Source organism: Eublepharis macularius, chromosome 4 (genome assembly GCF_028583425.1).
Source record: "Eublepharis macularius isolate TG4126 chromosome 4, MPM_Emac_v1.0, whole genome shotgun sequence".
NCBI classification, from domain to species: Eukaryota; Metazoa; Chordata; class Lepidosauria; order Squamata; family Eublepharidae; genus Eublepharis; species Eublepharis macularius.
This window is the reverse complement of record NC_072793.1, coordinates 83,082,903-83,104,239: the sequence shown is the minus strand read 5'-3', so window position 1 is coordinate 83,104,239 and position 21,337 is coordinate 83,082,903. Positions and strand designations below refer to the sequence as shown.

Genomic DNA, 21,337 nt, shown 5'->3' with positions numbered 1-21,337 from the left:
AAACTTTCTGTCTGCAGCTTTTTGTGTAGTAATTATTGAAAGTGGAATTACTAAATACTGTCAGTTAATTTGAATCATCAATAGATTTAATTCTCAATATGGTCAAATCTTTGGATACTTAAATCAGGAGAATGGAGCCATGAACAGACAAGACAGATCATTCTGCAAACCTGAGAAAAGCCCCAGATTTTCAGAAAAATCTGAAATCTTTAAAAAAAAAAGATTGGAGGTTAACAACTCCACCCCTCCAAATAAGGAGCAGTGCCAGAAAGTTTAAGAAATGAATTCCCTTAGTGGCCATTGCTAGGCAACCACAATAATATTGCCAGCCTTCAAGTCTTGGTTTCTGTTATTAAAAGGCAGGGGGAGGGGGAGGCCCTTTTCCAAGCCTATTTGGGCCTTTGAAGGAGGGCTTATCAGGGATCCCTGATAAAGGATCCCATTCCCCCAGTGGGGGTGGGGGATCCCCTGTTTTCATCCTCTACCCCCTGCCTTCACTTACTTGGCCAGCAGGGGAGGAAGGCACAAGAATGGGCCTCCTGTAAGTGACATCATCGCGCCGCCCCAAGAGCGCTCCTGCACTTTGCAGCAGGCTGATTTTGGACCATTTGAGGCTAAAATCAGTTTTGGCCTAGTTAGTGATAATTATGAATAATAATGATGATGATGATGATGATGATTTATATACTGCCTTTCAGGATGACTTAACACCCACTCAGAGCAGTTTACAAAGTATGTCATAATTATCCCCACAACAAAACACCATGTGAGGTGAGTAAGACTGAGAGAGCTCCAGGAAGCTGTGACTGACCCAAGGTCACCCAGCTAGCTTCAAGTGGAGGAGTGAGGAATCAAACCCAGTTCTCCAGATTAGAGTCCCGTACTCTTAACCACTACACCAAACTGGCTCTCAGGTGCCATAACAAGGTGCCCTGTGCATCTTGAATAACAAGGTGCCCTGAAAATAAACTAAGTTACCGTGGGATGTTTTTGTGAGTGAGAGATCACATTATCAGATGCAAGACAGACTGGGCTTTGGCTTATGAAATCTTTTATGTTTTTATCTCTGCTGGATTGTTGCTACCTTGTTAGGATTTCCCTTCCTCAAATAAAAGACATCAAAATTGTGCTAGAACATGAACTGGGCTGTACAGTCCATTACAAATGGGAAAGGAGAGAACTGGATTGAATTTTTGGGTAGCTACCTCCTGCTTTGTTTTCACAGTGCACACTTCTACCTTGAAAAAAACATTAAAAAATACTAACATTGGTATGCTGTCATGAATATACATTGAAGTTAATGTGTACCGTGACTTAATTCTCCTCTATATACTTGCAGCAAAATAGACACATCTACATATATTTTTATACAGATATTATATCAAGGTAGGAAATACATCATGGGAGATAAACAAATTATTGTTGACAAACACAAGAAAAATTACTGCAAGCTTCCTTGGCTAAATTCCAGGAGTTACAAGTTGCAGCTATTAAGGCTACATTGTAATCATGTTACTAGAACTGATACACTCACTTTTTCTGCAGTAATCATTTCAATGGAAACTGCTTTAGTTTTTAAAATACACACTGGCACATTTTCAGTTAGAGTTGCCAACCTCCAGTGAGGCTTAGGGGTCTCCTGGAATTTCAGCTGATCTACAGGCTACAGAGGTGAGTTTTTCTGATAGAGTTGCTAGGTTACCTTACCCTCCTGGGGGGAGGGGGACCTGGCACTCACCTTTTCTTTGTTTCTAACATGCACTTCCAGTGACATCACTTCCAGGCAATGTTATTGCACAGGAGCATTTATGTGCTTTGCAGCAGGCCAATTTGGGTCCAAAATGGCCTATTTGAAGCTCAAGTTGGCCTCTTTCAAAGCACGGGAGTGCTCTTGGGCTGTGTGATGACGTCACTTCCTGGAAGTGACATCATCGCACCACCCCAGAAGCATGCCCAAGAGGCCCATTCCTATGACTTACCCCCCCCCCACTGGCCATGTGAGTGGTGACAGTGGGCAGAGGATGGGAGTGGGGAATTCCCTGCTCCCACTGGGGGATTGGTAACTCCCTGGAGAAAATGGCTACTTTGGAGGGTGGATTATATTTCATTATGTCATGCAGATGTCCCTCTGCTCCCCAAGTCCTACTTTCCCAGGCTCCCCCTCAAATCTCCAGGAATTTCCCAACCTAGAGCTGGCAACCATATTTCTAATCTCATTTGTACACATACGAACCAACCTAAACTTTTTCATGCTCTCTATTCTATTTCTCCCTCTCCTTTGTGAACCCATGTTTTCATTATGCTCTAATTTTCTTTTATTACTTCCACTTATATTCTTCTACTAGCCAGGCAAATGCATGGCTTTTTTACCTAATGTCACAACAGTTAATGTGACATACTGGCTAAGAGCATGTCACATTAAAAAGCAAGTCCTCTGTTCAAATACTTTCTCAGCCATGAGCTCACTAGGTGAGCTAATCAAAATACAATCTCTTACTATCAGCCCCCCCGCCTCCTTGGATCACCTGTAACATTGGAGAGAAAAAATACTGACCTACCTCACAGGGTTATTGTAAACCTTACTGAAGTAATATGTATGAATACTCTCAGGCAGTTAAGTCAGGCACTATATAAGAATAATGTATATAGTTAATCAAATGGTAGATGATGCCATTTGCACACATGCACACATGTGCCCTCTCAAAAATTATAAGAGCTATTCATGTCAGGAATGGGACAATGTGGATTCCTAAGCACTTTTACATCAAAGATCATACACTGACAGACCATGAATTGTTTGGATCCTCTTCCAGGTCAGTTGTGCATCACCATACAACAAGCCTCCATTAGTTTGCAAATATTTGATTTGTCTGAAGAAGAAGAGTTTACAGTCTCCCCAACCTGGGGGGAAACACAAATGAACAAAAATGAGTTTACTGGAAAGGCGAACTCTGGCAATAATAAATGTGGCAGTTGATTTCATTCAGCGTCTGTTCTGCTTTAGAGTTTGCCTAAAGGCACTGTGTATTCTCCCTCTGAGACTACTTGATTGCTCTGGTCTATCATTTAGCTTTTGGCTGCAGCCTCAGAATATATTTTAGGACAAGCGAACTGGGGGGGGGGGCCAAGCCAACCCACTGTAGCGGGAGAGAAGGAAACAGATTTGGTAAATAGAGGAGGAGAAAGAAAGACAGACAGACAGAAACCCAGCCCAGCAAACCCCCTGAATCCTTTCCTGTTGCCTTCTTCTAAGACATTCAGATTCCTTCAGACCCTTCAGAGAGGCTGAAGTTTTCTCAGCTCTACTGCCGCTGTCCCTGAGGTATGGCATTAAATCCTTCTTTTCCATTCTCTACTTCCAATTATTTTTCAGTCCTCAAATTCTTTATTTCAAACAGCCTTTTGCATAAGATCTAACACTAGTATCTGAATTATAAAAGTAAGAAAATGTGTGGTGAGCAAGAATATTCTGCATTTTGTTCACTCTCCACAGCTACATACTTTAAAGAATTTTGCTCCATCTGCCTTAGTTTTGATACAATCTCAAAAATGAGATTTTCCTATTGTTCCAAAAAATCAGAAAACTGCTATTTGTTTCAATATTTTTTATCACAATGTATGTTTGCATGTATTTCTTTGGAAGAGATTACAGACATTTTTAAGCATGTTGTTACTCTGTCATTAGGCTTTCATGATTAATCCTCCCTAATTAATTAGGTTTGGCGCATGGCATACATCCTGTCACTGAGCACTTCAGGTCACAGTTCTTCTCAGGATCTAAACGGATAAAGAGAACTTTTGCTTAACAAATTTCATGAAACCATATATTTCTTTTCAGAAAACAATGTAATGTTAATTACAGCCCCCCCCCAACTCACCCCACACAACCAACAGCCTATCCATATTTCTCCCACCACTGTTCTTATGACAGGGTGGGAAAGCAAATGTGACAGAAGAGATTCTTTCCAGCCAAGAGAATTGTGGACTTATTAAAAATTAAGAGTAGATGATCACATTATACTACAGCTGCCTCACTTACTCCAAGGAAAATAATTGAATTGCTTTTGTTGTTGCTATTGTTCCCTTCTGGAACAGTGTTTTATTTCAAAAATCTTGCCAAGGAAAAGACAGTTAACTTCAACGTTCCTGTGGAAATGTTCTGTTTGGGTTAAAGCCACTAAGAAAGATCTTCATTGCCCTGAGCACTTCATTCTCAAAGGACGAAACATAAAAACAAAAAAGCAGCATATTGTGATTCTGGAAGGATGATAAAGTTGGAAGGGAGGAGAGGTTGTGAGTAGATTTAAGTAAATGCCTGTAAATTCTAGGAAACTATTCAAACAAAGCCATTGTCTGCCACATAGGCAAACTTGGGAGATGGGGAGTGGGGGAGGGGGGAAGAGAGATATCAACTTTTCAAACTTTTGCCAAACTCCACCTACTGGGGGGAAAACTTTGCTCTTTTCTTATATGACTCTCCCACAGTGGAATGTCGGCTTCCATGGAAACCCTTTCAGTGTCTTCTGGTTCAGGAGATGAAGGGCCTTTCTGGCCTAAGCTGCGGAAAGGAAAGGATGTGTCCAGTTGCAGCCCCCCTCCCCTGAATTTAAATGTGGAAAAGTTCAAAGGGTTATTTTGAAATACTGCCAATTTAGGTCTGAATGGCCTTACTACATAATTCACAGGAAACAAGCATAAAAGGAATATAGCAGTCTCTTGACTTTTTCCAGTTCCTATAAACATTTCTCTATTTCCTAGGCATAGTCTGTACATTCTGGATAGCAAAGTGGGCTTGTACTACACACAGAATTTTTTTTTAAGTCAGTAAAAGATTCAGACCTGAATCACACGTGCATTGTAAAGTGCTGGAAGGTTGAAATGCAATTGAAGGAACCTTCCTGAATGGACCAGCCAGCCAGCCAGAAACTCAGGACAAGTGCATTTAAAGCTGCCTTTCTTTTTCATACATCAGAAATCCAATACATTTAAAACTGCTTTCCTACTTTTTCACATGTGCACACCAACAGTGAGAAGGGCTGAGGTGTGGATGTGGATACGTAGGTAGGTAGCTATGTTGGTCCGCAGTAGAACAGCAGGAATCTAGTCCAGTGGCATCATAGAGACAGTCAAGATTTTTCAGAGTGTAAGCTTTCAAGAGTCAAAGCTCCCTTGTATCTGAAGAAGGGAGCTCTGACTCTCGAAAGCTTACATTCTGAAAATCTGGTAGGTCTCTAAGGTGCCACTGGACTAAAATCTTGATGTATTGATGTGGACTCACTTTTACTCAGCATCTTCAGTCAAGAGTTTTCTCTCCTTCAGGGATCATCAGGGTTCTGCTTCAGAATCCGTGTTCAACATCTGGAATATATGCAGCAAAAAATAAAGCAAAATACTCCCGAACATGTACAAAATGCACTTTCACTAGACATGATCTGTCCCCTTTCACTTTGGATTAAGAAGTATGGGCTTTCAGGAAGGTTTAAACCTCACTTCAGCTTCATTTAGGCAGTAAGAAGAATGGATCAGACTTTTCCACACAACAAGTATTTAAACTACATACTGAAAGAATGACAATTAAGCACATACCACCATTTATGCCAGTTGTTATACTAGATTTTATTACTTAAACAAAAGGTTATACAAACCCACCTTTAATTAGCTTGGGAGTGTAGCTAGAATTTTACTCATTCTTCATAACTAAGGATGTTGCTGATATCTTTTTGCACTGTCCTCTTTGTGCTTGTGTATTAACTGAAGGAGTTTTACAGGTGGTGACCATCTGGGCTTCTATCCAAACCAAACTTCCGGCTACTTTCCTCTTGGGATGGAGTGCCGAGAGCTGACAACACAATGGTTGAACAGCTGGGCTTGCTTACATGATGCCAGTGAATCCATAAAATAACAAGACCAAAATTAACTGGAAAATTACAATCAAACCCAGCCTGACTTTCCTATGCTAGAAAGACCTTCTTCTCTCACTCAGGTGGTAAACCTCTGTTTGGACTGTATCACTGGACTGAAGGTGGGGGCTCTCAAGATTAAATGTTCCTCAATGCAACAAAAAAATTCTTCTGTATAGAAAACCAGATATTACAGAGTAGGATTCTAGTTTCTCCTGCCATGCTAGTTTTCTGTGTGGACAGAATTTTTTTTAAAAAAATAAGGGGAAACATTCAGTTATGTAAGCCCTTACCTCAGATCCAACATCCTCAGTCCCAAAGCTAGGCATCTACTTAGAAGCACAAACTGTCAGGGAAATCACTGCCAGACAGACAATAAAAAGTGATATTTCTATTTCATCAAAACATTAGAGTTAGGGCAAGAGTATATCCTATTTTTGGAGACAGAAATGAGTAGAAATGAGGAGCCAGAGACCTGCTCTTGCATAAGATCACGCATTAGCAAGAGAATTCCAATGATAGGCTTTTTAACACTATAATCAGTGTGGCTACTGCCCAAAGTTAGTATGGACCTAGTGAGAACTTGTGGGTTCACCCAGAAATATCCAGTTACTCGGCAGCTTTAAACCTTGGACAAGTTACTGCTTTTCATACAATCTGCAACTGCAAAACTATTAATAGGAATACAATCCAAATTATAGAGGCTTCCTGCAGATGAAAAAGAGAAGGATTTTAAAGTATGCTATGCACTGTAAGGATCATATTTTTAGTGATATTACCTACCCTATACCCAAATACTCATGAATTTTCCTGAATTTCATGAAAGCAACAGCAAGTACATGGGGATTTGTGCATACGTATGTTTGTTCAGAGATAGAATGTCCTATTGAATTTGATGGATTTACTCCCAGGTAAGGGTGCACAGGATTACATCCTTAATCATCGTTCGTCTTCCAGCCTTAAACGAGCATCTCTGTAGTACTGAGGTTTCACTCATGCATGTGGTAGTAATTTCAGCTCCTGGACTTTTTATGGGTTTTATCTGTTAGCAAATTTGCAAAAGGGATTACCTCTCTTTACTTTATCATCCTAGTCAGAACATAAAATTGCCACTGAAGTCTCAGATAAATGTTCTTTTAATAGAGCAGTTTGGTGAGGAGTTACACCGCCTGACTCTACAAAGCCATTTAGCTGTAATACAGCTTTAAGTGAACATTTTTAGGAGGAACAGGACAGCACAAAAGATAATATACTTCAACCCCAGAAGCACAGTGACAACTTAAAATCTGATGATGTGGCAGGTCCCAGTTTTTGTTATGAATCACATGTAGAATTGGACTGCTGGCCTGTATGCCACCACAAACCCTTTTAAGTAGTGCAGCATACAAAACAGTTCAGTACTGCAGGCAGTGACGCTCCACGACTATGTTTTGTCATGGGCTGAGCTGTCAACAAGCTGAAGAATTTTTGCATGATCATTTACTTTTTCAGTTAAAAGAAATAATAAAAAGATGCCCTTTCTTTTTAACAATACGTGGCAGCTTTTGTTCATTAAATTGCAAATTATTAAACTGTAAATTTAATAAACATTGTTAAATTTGAAAAATCCACTTTTTATATCTTTGTCAAATTACAGTAACCCAGCAGTCTCTAAAACAAGCATGCCTGTAGTTCTGTGCCCCATCAGTACAATTTGCTCTCTGTGAGTAAAATCATCTTCTACCAGTTAATCAACTAAAGCTACAGTTGATTAATCTGCAGGTTCACATTTACATTCCTAGCATGAGCAAATTTAAAATGACAATCACATTCCCAGAATGTGTGTGAATCTAGCCCAAGTCAAGTAATCACCGTGTGGATATTTTGAAGCTCCAAGTCCACACTTTCTTCATTTCTTTAACCTTAAGTCATGTTAGAGAACAGATGGGGATTTTCTTTTACAGCTTCCAAGCATGAATTAATATATAGTGAAAGTGTCTCGAGTCTCGACAGAACATATGAATCTGGGACCAACCTGCTGCACGCCAAGCAGATGCCCTACCACTGAGCTATGGCTCCTCTCAAACAAGCAGAGACCACACCCTGCTCCCCTTCAATGACAATGGGACACACTATTGTATTATATTTGAGGGAATGGCTGTGGCTGGTTTAGTGGTAGAACACATGCTTTGCATGCAAAAAAATCCCACATTAATTTCCGTTATCTAAGGAAGAAGGTCAATATTAAGACTAGGATCGGCGCCAGAAGTTGGTATCATTGGGCATAATTGCTCCCAGAAATAAAGGGCCAATATAAGTGAACATATTGTTTGCAATATAACTTTAGGAGATCAATTACTAAGGAAAATGCAGCTCTGTGGACCCCCCAACCCCATCTAGCACCATGAAAACTCTGAGATAAAAGAGTGGTGCAGAGACTATAAAAACAGGAGCACGGATTCTGACAACTCCTCACCGGCTTCACAAACTAGGCTTGTAGAACACTTGCTGCCATTAGAGTTAGACAAAACAAAAGTCCAGTGACACTTTAAAGACTAACAACATTTATTTCAATATGAGCTTTCAAGAGTCACTCACAGCTCTTTATATGGGAAGGGACGTCATACTAGGAATTCCTTTTATGGGGAAGATTACAAGGGGGTAGGGAGGTGGGGTAAAGAGAACTCACCCTCTTGGTAATAGTCCAAGAGGGTAATAGTCCAAGAATTCTTTAGGAGATCAGTTGCTCCCAGTATAATTTTCCTTCCATATATCTAAAGAAGTGACCGAAAGCTCATATTGAGCAACTGGATTTTTGTTTTATTTCACCCTGACAGACTAGCACAGCTACCCTTTTGCAATCATTAGAGCTAGAAGCAGACAAAGGAGAAGGTCAACAAAACTGTTCAACCACTCTGCAGCAGAGCTTGAAGTGGAATCCAAGCTTCCTCAAAGCCTTTCTGTATATCAAGAGGACATTGTGTAGCAAGTGTGTAAGAACTAAAACTAGGACTGGATAAGTTACCAAAGGAGAAGGGCACAGCGTACTTGAACATGTCAGGGGGACAACTAATTTCAGAAGAAAAGATGAAGCATGAACAAAGAGGATGACAGAGAAACTAGAACTCTGTAATAGTTTAATGGGCCAGAAGTGAAAATTAGTCTTCCCTGGGAATGGAAAGAAAGTGGGTCATGTAGAAGAGCAGCAGCAAACAATGCTAACCTTAGTGAGGAAAGAGAACAGGGCCTCTGTGGATCAGAATGCATGTTTTACAAAAAGAGTTGCTTTCAATATGCAACTACATAAAATAAGAAATGAGCACTCCTGGTGTGGCTCCCATTTCCTTCCCTGTTGCTGTGCCTAATCAACTAGTTCCTCCCTTTCCCTGTCAACCTAATCTCCCACTTTTCTCTTCCCTTCTGAATCCCCCCAAATGCCTGTTTTCTTTCCCTTCAACAACCCACAAAATCAACTTCTTTCAATCAATTTCTCCTCTTTCCCCTTAGGCAATCCCTACTTTTTCCATTTTTATGCAATGTTTTGACTCAGTTACAACGATGAATATTGACAGAATCCTGGTATCTGTGAAAGGCACTACTTGCATACTGGATCCCTCTCCATCTTGGCTGCTAAAACCATGTAAAGACCATATAAATGAGTCCTGGATGTCTATCATATATCAGTTACTAACTCAAGGCACCTTCCCCCAGCTACTCAAAGAGGTGCTTATCTGCCTGATTCTTAGAAAACCATCCCTAGACAAAAATGATGTGGCCAATTATCACCCAGTCTCTTACATGCCCTTCATGGGCAAAGCAATTGAGAGGGCAGTGGCGGACTAACTGCAGGTCTTCTGGTATAACTCTTGCGCTCTGGAGTTTGGACCCTTTACAGTATGGTTTCAGGCCAGGAAATGGGAAAGAGATGGCTCTGATGGCTTTAGTTGATGATCTCTGCCTCGGGTTGCCAGCTCCAGGTTGGAAAATTCCTGGAGATTTGGGGGTTTTCACCTGGAGAGAACTGGGTTTGGGGAAGGGAGGGACCTCAGCAGGGTATAATGCCATACAGTCCACTCTTTAAAACTGCCATTTTCTCCAGGTGAACTCACCTCCGTCACCTGGAGATCAGTTGCAATTTCGGGAGATCTCCATCTACCACCTGAAGGTTGGCAAGCCTATCTCTGCCTGAATGTAGACAGAGGCCATGCTTCTTTGTTGCTCCTTCTGGCTCTATCTGCAGTTTTTGACACAGCAGACCATGTCATTCTGTTGAGGTGTCTGGAGGCAGAAGAAGGCATCAGAGGCTGTGCCATGAACTACTTTAAATCATTCCTCATGGACTGGACATCACAGGGTTGCTGTTGGAGACCAGCTATCATCAGTTTGGGAATTATCTTGCAGGGTTCCACAAGGTACAATCTTATCACCCATGTTATTCAACCTCCATGTAAAGCCTTTATGAGAAATCATTCATAGCTATGGAATTGGATGTCAGTATGCGGATGACACCCATCTTTATATCTCACTATCCAAATTGCCTGGTGATGCAATAGAGGTTTTGAGTTGCTGCCTGTCAACTGAAAGCAAACAAATTGAAACTGAACTCAGCCCAAACAGAACTGATGCTGGTTTGGAATGTGGAGATCTTGAAGAACATTGTGCTCCTTACTTTCAATGGGATTCAGTTGACTCTCCCTATACTTTGCCATGGCAGCTTTGCTCATCAGAACAGGGCCTTCTGCAAGTGCCACCCTGAAAATGGGCCAAATCAACCACATCCCATCCATGCGCTTTCTCTATAGTAGCCCCCATGTTATAGAATCAGAGAACTGGAAGGGGCCTTACAGACCATCCAAAACCCCTGCCCAATGCAGGAACAGCCTAAAGCTTCTCCAACAAGCAAGGGTCATTTCGTAGAAAAAGAGCTGGAGGAACTCATTAGCAGAACTCATTAGCAGAACTCATTAGCATATGCCATGCCCCTTGGCATCGCCAAAAGTGTGTCATTAGCATAACTGATTTGCATATGCCACCTCCCTGACATCACCTAACCTGGCTGTTTTGGACCCAATCCTGGCCACTCAGGGCCGAAATTGGACACAAAATAGCAAAAACGGGCTGAAAATGGCCGAAAGGGGCCCAAAATGGTCAGGACTGGGCCACTGCTGAGTGGGAGAGTGATCTACCACCCGTCAGAGGCCCGATCTGGGCCATTTCGACCCCAATCCAGGCTGAAACTGGCCCAAAATGGCAGAGAGTCAGGTGGTCAGGGCCACTTGACACGTGACCTCTATGGGGAACTACCGGAACTGCGTTCCTGTGTGTTCCCCCTCAAAATGAGCCCTGCCAACAAGTATCCATCCAGCTGCTCCTTGAAGACTGTCAGTGAGGGGGAACCCAACATATCCCTAGGCAACCAATTCCACTGTTGAATTACTCTTAACGCAAAGAAGTTTTTCCTAATGTCCAGTCGGTACCTTCCCTTCTGTAAATTCATTGTTTCAAGTCCTATCCTCTGTTGCCAACAGGAACAGCTCCCCTCCCCTAAGTGACAGCCTTTTAAATACTTAAAGAGAGCAATCATATCTCCTTCAAGCTCTTCTTCTCCAAACTGAACATTCCCAAGTCCCTCAGTCTCTCCTCAAAGGGCTAGGTCTCCAGGTCCCTGATCATCGTAGTTGCTCTCCTTTTTACCCATTCCAATTTATCCTCATCTTTTTAAATGAGGCCTCCAGAACTGCACACCTTACTCCAGGTGGGGCCTGACCAATGTGGTATATAGTAGAGCAATGACTTTGTGTCATTTGGATGTTATGCTTTCATTGATAAACCCCAAGATTGCATTAGCTGTTTTTGCTGCTGCATCACACTGACTGCTCATATTTAGCTTCTCACTACCCATATTCCAAGATCTTGTTTACACACACTGCTACCCAGAAGTGTATCCTTCATCCAGTATGCATGCTTTGTATTTTTATTACCCTAGTGGAGAACCCAGCACTTATCCATGTTAAACTGCATCAAATCTGCCCTCTTTTCCAGTGTGCTCAGCTCTCATTGAAATCTATCTCTATCTTCAAGTGTGTTTACTATTCTTCCTAGTTTGGTGTCATCTGCAGATTTAATGAGGAATCCCTTCACATCCTCATCCATATCATTTACAAAAGTATTGAAAAGCACTGGGCTCAAAACTGAGCTCTATGGCACTCCTCTGGATACCTCCCGCCAATCATACGTGATGCCATTGACAACTACTTTTTGGGTGCAGTTATCCAGCCAGTTTCCCTATCTATCTAACCATCCTGGAGTCCAGTCCACAGTACTCCAGTTTATCCATCAGAACATCATAAGGAACTTTGTCAAAAGCTTTACTGAAATCCAGATAAACTACATTGACAGCATTCCCGCGATCCAATAAACCTGTCAATCAGTCATAAATAGACATGGGCACAAACAGGAAAAAAAAAGAACATGGTGTTCATTGTTCGTTGCCATCCATGAACAACAAACATTGACGAACATGACCTGATCATGAACATGTTTGTTGTTCATTGTTCGTGAGGGCCAGCAGGCTCTCCTCCAGCCATCAAGATCCCTACCACACCACCCCTAGAAACGCCACCTGAGCAGGCAGCAGGAAATGTACCAATAATAAATAATAGATTGCAGGGGTCATTTTGTAGAAAAATAACTGCAGGAACTCATTAGCATAACTCATTAGCATATGCCATACCCCTTGATAGGGCCAAAATGGCCAGGATTTGGCTGATGCCAAATGGGGGAGTGTTCCCCCACCTGGCAGTGGCCCAATCAGGGCCATTTTGTCCCCAATCCAGGCCAAAACAGCCCCAAAATGGCTCAAAACGGCCATTTTGGGAACATTTTGGCCCGGATCAGGCTGAAAATGGCCCGGATTGGGTTGGTGCTGGACAGGGGAGGGGTACCGACTCAATCCTGGTGGGTTTTGTCCTGATCTGGGCTATGTTTGGGCCCTGCTTCCCCCGCCTGGGCCCTGCTTCCCCCGCCCAGCACCAACCTGATCCGGGCCATTTCGGCCCCAATCCAGGCTGAAACGGCCCAAAATAGCCAACAATGGCCATTTTGGGCCCTTTTCGGCTCGGATCAAGGCCAAAATGGCCAGGACCACATCGGTGACAGACCGTCTGTCACCAACTTGATCCAGGCTGTTTTGGCCCCAATCCGGGCCAAAATGGGCCCAAAATGGCCAAAAATGGCCGAAACGGCCAGGACCTGGTCAGTGCTGGGTGAGGGAGGCTCCCACTTCCCGGCACCAACCCAATCTGGGCTGTTTTGGCCCCAATCGAGGCCTAAACGGCCCAAAATGTTTTAAAGTCAGGTGGGCGGGGCCACCTGACTAGTGGGAACTACCAGAATGGTGTTCCGGTGCACTCCCCCTCGAAATGAACCCTGATAGCTTGGCCCCAGAGCCTGGAAGCAGCCTGAACCTGAAGGGAACCTGAAGGGGTAGATCCCTACTGCACAACTCCCAGAAACCTTACCTGAGCAGGCAGCAGGAAAGGTACCAGTAATAAATAATAGCTTGGCCCAGAGCCTGACAGCAGCCCTGGAACTTGAAGAGGTAGATCCCTATCCCACCACACACAAAGCAAATTCAAGCTCCAATGCACTCTCCTTGTCTCTCTCTCAAAATACCAACAGCAACTGTCTCTCCCTCACTGTCTGCAAAACCAGAGCTGGAGGCTCCCCTCCCCCCTGCTCTTTGCTCCCTTGTAACAAATTTGGAGCTCCACACTTAAAAGGAAGACCTGCCTATCAAGCTAAATTGGGCTTAGATTGGGGTTTCCAGGGCAACAGCAGGAGTTCAGACAGAGTTCAGGCAGTCCCTGCCTCTGGTTGCCAAGGGAATTGATTGCAGGTGCCAGATTGTCTGGCTTAACGAACAGCAATGAACCAGGCTTGCAACGACCACCTGTTCATTTAGAATGGGGCCTCACTAATAGCTTGTTCGCAAACAGCTGATTGGGCTGTTCGTGGCTTAATTTAGTTCGTATTGCTGTTTGTGCCCATCTCTAGTCATAGATGCGGTTGGTCTGACATGACCTGTTGGGGACAAATCCATGCTGATTTCCTCATATACCATGTTATTATTTTATTATATTTCTGTCAGATGCTTTTAGATTGATGCCTTTAATATCTGCCCCAGTATCTTCCCTGGGACAGAGGTCAGGCTGACTGGCCTGTAGTTCCCAGAATCGCCTTTTCCCCCTTCCTTGAAGACTGGGATGATATCCTCCAGTCTTCCGGCACATCACCTGTCCTCCAAGAGGCCTGAAAGATGATTGGTATAAGGTCTGCAAGCTCTTCTGAAAGTTCTTTAAGCACTCTCAGGTAAACCCTATCTGGCTCAGGGTATTTGTACACATCCAGTGCAGTAAAGTGCTTCTCCACAACTTTTCTTCCCATGTCAGCCAGCAGACCCGAAGTCATGTAATGCCTACTGCCATCTCTAGGTGGGCCTGTTCTCTTTCAGGGAGAAAACTGAAGCAAAATAGGCATTAAGCCTCTGCCTTCTCTCTGTCCTCTGTCAGATAGATCAAGATGAGTAGCCATGTTAGTCTGTCTGTAGCAGTAGAAAAGAGCAAGAATCCAGTAGCACCTATAAAACTAACAAAATTTGTGGTAGGGTATGAGCTTTTGTGAGCTACAGCTCACTTCTTCAGCTCACTTCTACCACCAATTTTGTTAGTCTTATAGGTGCTACTGGACTCTTGCTCTTTTCTATTCCTTTGCCAGAGTTTTTCAAGTTTCACCCAGCAATGGGGGTATCGCCCCCTTTACCTTCCATCTGCTCCTCACATATCTGAAGAACATCATTACATGTACATCACTTTGGAACAAATATACCTCTTAATGAGCTAATGGGTAGAATACTCTCTGCACATTTTTCCATGTTACTGTAGCAGTACTAGAAGCTTACTTCCCCCTCCCCCATAAATGTAGATTGGCATATTCTTGGAAATCCCCCCAACTGTCTTGACTTTTCTGGTGACACTCAGTCCTACCTTAGCGGAACACCAAATTTGCTAAGAAGATGTTTACAGTTATTGCAAATGGGTAGGTATGGATTCCTGGAGGGGACAGAGATCACATGACAATAAAGCAGATTTATCATGGGGGGGAAAGGTTATTGGGATAATACTAACAGGAGCCCTTAGTCAGATTGGTCTCCGTTATCAGAACAGTAATAAAATATGACCTTGTATTAGAAATGGGCACGAATCGAATTATAACCCCAAAAACCCGCACGAACTGGGCCGGTTCGTGGTTCGCGAACCAGTGGTTCCTGGAAGCTCATTTCCACGAACTTCCACAAACTGGTCTACTGGTTCGTTTGGGTTGTATTAAAGGGGCAGTTTAAATTACCATTTCCCCAGGGAAATGGCCATATAAACTTTTCCTGCTGCTTGCAAGCAGTAGGTCCCTTTAAATGGCTCAAACTCCAGCCCCACCCCCAGCCCCCCAGCCCCAGCCCCAGCCCCACACTTACCTTGCCCAGCCACCCTGCGGGCCTGCAACATCCTCCCCCTCCCGTGAGAGGCGGGAAGGCTGTTTTTGGCCTCTTCTGCCGTTGTGCGGGCCCACAAAACAGTGGAGGAGGCTGAAAAGGCCTTCCCAGCAGCCAGAAAGGGGCATTTAAACCCCACGAACCACTAAATAGTTCGGGAACTTGCCCCAGTTTGTGGGAGTTTGTGGTTCCTAGTTCATGGAAACTAATGAACCACGAACTGCATGGTTCAGTTTTTTTGTGGGTCATGCCCATCTCTACCTTGTATCAGAACTATGGTGGTGATGGAGAGTGCCATCAAGTCATAGCTGACTTATGGTGACCCCTAGTGAGGTTTTCAAGGCAAGAGACTAGCAGAGGTAGTTTGCCTTTGCCAAGCAGAACTCTACGTATTCCAAAAATTACAGTTCCTCACTGAGCCAGTCCAAATTCCTTAGCAAGAGAAACTGGACTGTGCAACCAATGTCATTATACAAACAAAGTAAATTTTCTTGTATTTTTCTGTTTGGCATATTGTATTCCACACCCACTAATGATAACGTTTCAGAAGCACTGACCACTTACCAACTGAAACCCTGTCAGTTGCCCAAGAGGGGTATTGCTTGTGTACTTTCAAGCCCAGCTGCACAGTTTTAAAGACTAGAATGCTGTCTTTTGGATAAAAATGAAAGTAGAGATTCCCACAATACTGAACTCTGTGATCAACACTTATTTCTGTTCTTGTGAATGGAGGGGGGCCTTCAGACAGACTTTAAGGGAGAATATAGAGCCACTTCCCCACAGTGTAGTGCTTTCTCTAGCAGAAATGCTGCCACTCACAGTTCCTCCTGCCAGCTGCTTCTATGCTGTTGTGATGAGCAACCAGCTCAAACATTTCTTACTGCAGGCCCTGCAGGGCAAGGCACTATTTGAACAGAAGTTTTGAGGAGGGAGGAGAAGGGATGTTGATAGCATAAAGGGGCACTGCAGTTAAAAGCAGGCTGTCTCTGTCTCCTTGCCTGATCTTCTCTAAGTGCTTCAAAGGACTTCTCCCCTCCCCCCCCCCCCAAATTTCCCTTTCTCCCCACTGAAAAAAAGGAAATTAGAATGGTATGTTTGCATATTGAGTTAGAGAATGTGAAAAGAGCAAAGGAGGGCAAATGTGAATTTTGATCTGGGAGACCCAGGTTCAGTTCCTTGCTCTGCCATAGATTGTTGCTGAGTTACCTTTGGTGGGTCATATGCTTTCAGCCTATCCTACCTCACATGATTGTTGTGAGGACAAAATGCAGAAGGGGACAATGTCATAATCTGCTTAGAGTCCTCACTGGGGAGAAAGGCAGGGGATAAATGAAGTAAATAAATAAATACATGTGACAATACATAATATATGGCAAACATTATTGTTCATACCATGACTGTTTAGAGTATGGTTGCCAGCCTCCAGGTAGTGGCTGGAGATCTCCTGGAATTACAACTGGTCAGGCCATGGAGATCAGTTCATCTGGAGAAAATGGCTCCTTTGGGGGGTGGACTCTATGGAATTATACCATGCCAAGGGCTTTTCCCACCCCAAACTGTACTCAAATGGAGCAATACATTTTTTATTTGGCTTTGGTGTCCTAATTCTTTACATTTGCCATAACTGCTAAGTGAATCTGGACAGGAAACTCCCACCCCCGCACCCATGTTCCCAGTTGCTCCTACTTAAGCAATTCTGACCATATGCAGGTTTAATTAGAAGTAAATTCCATTGAGATGAAGGGGGCTTACTCTTAAGTAACTGCGTATGATTGCAGCCTTAGATCCTTAGAGAAGCATCTGGTAAGTCCTCCTGAATCAGACTTCTCCCAGTGTTTGTCTACAATTATTCCAGTGGGGCAAGCCCATAACACCCAGAGTTGCAGGCTGAGTGCTGGTAGTACAAGTCACATTAGGTGGTAGAACAAAGTGGCATGCAAAAACCCATGTTGCATTATAGCAATTTATCCTGCATAATACTTTTTGTAGTCCATCTTAAAAACTGTTTTTAAAAAACTGCAGAGCAGGCATTTTGAACACGTTCTGAAGCACCCTTTTATTTGTCTCCCTCACCCTCTTTTTACTGACTGTCTAGCCTGAAGAAGAAAGGGGATTTTGACAGCCTAGCCTTGTCCCTACTTTGTGATGTCTGTGTTATGCACAACTGTTACTTTTTTGATGGGGGCCAAGGTTATGGCATAGGGCTTTGAGCATGCTGGGTTGTTGGAGATCTCATTCTGTGATTCCTAATTGCTAGGGGGTAGATCTATTGATTTGCTCCCCCACCCACCTTTAGTGCTGGCAGAAGATTGTGCCCCAAGGGGATGGTATAGTATACTGAGAGCATTTTGAGAAAGTTGAACATTCAGCTTGTAAAAACAGCTTATTCTTATCTCTCTGAGAGCAGTGTATATATATTTTTCTATATATGTCTTTGATTATATTTATAAGAGAACCCAAACTATTCCTGCAGAATGCATCACTTCAGTTATTTTAAAGAATAAGCATGTGAGTCACAGCTCACTTATTCAGATATGAGGAGGAGAAATCCTACTGGGAATTCTTATGGGAACTATTATCAGGAAGAGGAGTTCTTATGGAGGGGTTCTCTCTGCCTCAGTTCCACACACACCCCAGTAATCTTCTCCACAGAAGGAATTTCATGACTCACGAAAGCTCATATTGATATCAGTGTTAATGCAGTTCCAGCATGAACCCAGCATGATCCCAGAAGTGACATTGGCATGCTGCTCTATGATTCCATCAAAATTCTATGCTTCATGCCGTTAAAATGTCCCTGCTCCCAAAACACCACTGGTTGCTAGTGTTTGGCAACCCTAGACTAAAGTGTATGCATGCAAATAGTATGCAAATCATCTTAACAATGTGCAAACAAACTATGTAGATTAGTAATATCTTAGTTTCTCAGATATTCAAAGCTTGGTCTTCCAGTGAACAGCGTGGCTGTTGCTGCTGCTATTCGCAAGAACACTATAATCTCAACCTAGTAGAATAAAAAAAATCATTAAAAAAGAAGTAGTAGTATCAGTACTGGTTGCAGTGTTGGTTGAACACTTAGAATCAATTATTGTTGACACAGAATTCCAAGATGGAAAATAGTTCTGATTATTTATTCTCAAGAAAAGGAGACTCTGCACTTGGTCAGAAACAATATTTTTGATGCAATTTTTTTTTAAAAAAAATCTCAGCTAAAGGAAACTATGGGATCCTAATTGGAAAGCAAAATCACCATATGTAGCAATCTCTGGCTGACCTTAAGTTCTGAGCCTGGTTTTTCTGTAGATCAGACTAGGACAGTAACTTTGCCACTTACCAATAAATATTTGCCCTGTGGAATTATTGACACTTAAATATTATCAGATGTTATGTTTCCCTAAGTAACTGGCAGTGCAATCCTAAGTAGAAATACACCTTTCTATATACATTAAAGTCAATGGGCTTCAAAGAGTATACGTTTACTTTGGATGGTAAGTCTTACATAGATAAATATTTAAGCTTTAAACAGAGTACAGCACTTTTTGGTTTTCCAGTTTGTTGCTTTGCAACAGAAAATGCAAAAAGGAGATGGTACTAACAAAGATATCAATACAAACACCTTAATTTACTTTGTAGATGGAAGAACAGAGCCTTGAAGACACGTTCTGGGGCTTGGCCCCCAACTCAGAAATCCCCCTGATAGCATGTCTCGGGTCATTTTGTTACAAGTAGTTGCCTGATGGCTGTGAAACAAATCCTTACTATATGGGGTCACATTGCGATTTGACAAGTACCTTGTTGCAAAGCATCAAGGACCTTGCCAGACAGCATCAGAGTCAAAACCTCTGCACAGCTCCACTCTAAAACACTGGTTAATGAGGCTTTTCTTTACATTTTGTTTTTAAAATAAACTCTATTTCCTGTCTTGGGCAACAGACATGTATGCAGACTTGTTTGCTTGGAGAGTGTATCCATGTCCCTTCCACCTCCAAACACAACAGCGGCAGTTCTGAGTATTTGCTGGCTTGTTGTCAGATTGACTCAAAAACCACAGCTCAGAACTAGCCTTTGAAATCTGATGTTCTTGAGGCAGGGGCTGCTGCTGAGATCTGAGCCCAGACAATAATGGGGGTAGGGTAGGGGAATACACCCCCTTGACACCCTGCTCACACCTGTGAACCTCTGCAGAGAACCTCAACATCAGACATAAATAGAAAGCAAGGCCAATAAACTGAAAGGAAAAGCACAAGAAAAGCTCTTACAAATCAGGGATGAGGGAAACAGCCAGATTCAGCTGCTGTACTTTTCCACGCGCACACACGCACACACACTCACGCACACACACAGCCTTTGAAGGGGGAAGAGCTGTTGACCTCAGCTGTTGGGTCTTGGCAGCCACGGAGGGTGCTTTCAGCAGCCTACAGAGCAAATAAAGGAGAGAGGAAGGGACTTGGTGTACTAAACTGAAGGACAGGGAGGGGGGCGGTGGTAGGGAGGCAAGACAAAATACTGTAAGCGTTAGACAGCAGCCAAGTCAAAGGAGAAAGGATCCCCCATCCTATCAGTATCTATCCAGGGCTTCTCATTAGAAAGTATCTGTAATGGTGTCTTCCACATTTATAATTTGATGGGAGACCGTACTGCATGATTTCCATCTGAACCCCATTAAGATATATATGGATGGGTATATTTCAGTCACATGCACAAAAGTACATCATTCAAAAATAACTGAAGGGGAGAACAGCAGGCAGTCTTTCAGATAAATATGGAAGCAGTGGCCTGAATTTCCTTCAGTAAGTTTTAGTGCAAGTATATGTAAAGCCTTCTACAGATGAGAGAATAAATAACTGGAAAATTCAGAGACATCAAATATTTTTTTTGCAATCCCACATTTTGGGTACATAGTGCATTAAAATAAATCTTATTTCAATCTGGCATGGAAATAGCAGAAGAAATATTTATATTCCATCTAAAATATCTTGAAGATTGGCAAAAAATGATCCACATTGTCATATTTCAAATATGCTTATACGTTTGTGCGTTTCAAATTTTGAATTAGTAATTTAGAGTTCAATATTTGGATGTCAACTTTTCAGATCTGGGAGCAGAGCTCAGCTTTGGGTGATGACTGCACAAACCTATACATATTTATTTAGAAGTAAACTCTACTGTGTTCAATAGAGCTTACTCCCAAGAAAGGTTGCATTGGAATGTAATCTGTGTCAAGGTTTTGTTTTTCTCCTTTTTGAGTTGACCTGATTTTCAACATAAAAAGATAGGGTTTGAAGCTCAAATATCACATCTCTTTTTTCTTATGCACCCAATATTCCAAGGATATATTGTTTGAGGCTGTGCCTAATAGAAATCAACAGTTTTATAATGTATCATGTGCCTGGAATGCTAATATTCAGCTTAGCTTTACCGCTCAGTATTTAAGAGGTATGTTTTCCTTTTTATTATAAATTAGTGGGAGATTTTCCTCATCCTTTGTTCACACGTTGCTCATCCATCTTGTGTGGCTGTGGAACTTCACAGCAGCTACAGAAATACTAACAATTCATACTCAACTGCAAATTGCAGCAACAGGGGATAGCAGAATGAAGAGACCAGTGTGTTTTTTTAAAAAGCAGTTGAATCAACATGGAAGTCCCCTTATTGGATTCCATCCAAACCTGCCTTTTCTATGCGGGTCAAGCTCTGAAAAACATTTGCTGGAGAAGCCAGGGGAGACTCTACAAATCTGACAAGTACATGAACATTTGATTGCCCATTACTGATTTCAGTTGCGATGCCAAGAGGAAGCCAGGATTATACTGTAGCTGAAGAATGCCAGTTGTGTTTTTATATTACCTCTGTCTTCATGCTCAGCCATATGAATCTGCTACCATGAGTACAACACTGCCATTTCTGGAAG

The 21,337-nt window shown here is 42.6% G+C and overlaps 1 protein-coding gene across 1 annotated transcript in view; it reads left to right on the top strand.

The window, feature by feature from the left end:
- Nucleotides 1–3,173: 3,173 nt before the first annotated feature.
- The window catches only part of SPARC (secreted protein acidic and cysteine rich), a 34,211-nt gene continuing 16,047 nt past the window's right edge, over nucleotides 3,174–21,337 (top strand). Inside the window, exon 1 of the mRNA XM_054978618.1 lies at nucleotides 3,174–3,322. The gene's annotated coding sequence lies outside the window, so the exon portion shown is untranslated. The remainder of the gene's footprint in view (nucleotides 3,323–21,337) is intronic.